The sequence below is a fragment of the Notolepis coatsorum genome (assembly GCF_963971535.1).
Source record: "Notolepis coatsorum genome assembly, chromosome: 11".
Classification (NCBI taxonomy): Eukaryota; Metazoa; Chordata; class Actinopteri; order Aulopiformes; family Paralepididae; genus Notolepis; species Notolepis coatsorum.
Window position 1 is genome coordinate 59,530,450 of NC_140175.1, and position 705 is coordinate 59,531,154.

Here is a 705-nt window from a genome sequence, read left to right on the forward strand (position 1 = left end):
TTTCACAAACACAGCGTGGCGTTTTGGAGATCTGGATATGAAAGTGTACAGATTTTAAACTAAATTCAAAAACCGAACAAAATGCTGGCTTGATTTGGCACTCTCCACCAAGACCAGGTTGAGACAGTGGGCATGGCAGTGCACGTATAAAGCTTTCTCATTGTGGCTCTGAATTCGTGACTGCAGACCGTTGTAGCTTCCGCTCATATTTGCGGCTCCATTGTAGCCTTGGCCCCTGATGTCTTCCACTTTTAATCCATTCTCCTCAAGGAATGTCATCACAACATTCTCCAATTATTTTGCTGTTGTTCCACTCACATCACAAACTTGTAAAAATCTCTCCTTGATTTCCATCTGATGGACAAAGCGAACAACAAAGGACACTTGTTCGACATGAGAAACATCAGTTGTCTCATCCAAGAGAATGGAGAATATTTTGAAATCTTCCATTTCTTTTATAATTACTCTTCTGACATAGGTGGCAAGGGCACTGATTATGTCATTCTGTATCTTGTAGGACAACAGTGATGTATGTGTTTTTTTCTGTTGAGACTAGATGTGATTGATTTGATCAAGGTGCATTTTGATGGTGGAGTCATATTTTGCAATGAATGAATGAATGAAAACTTTATTTAACAGATTGCAGAATGGGTACAATACAGTACGGCTCAATACATACAATTGTTAAGGGGATGCAGACCTGAG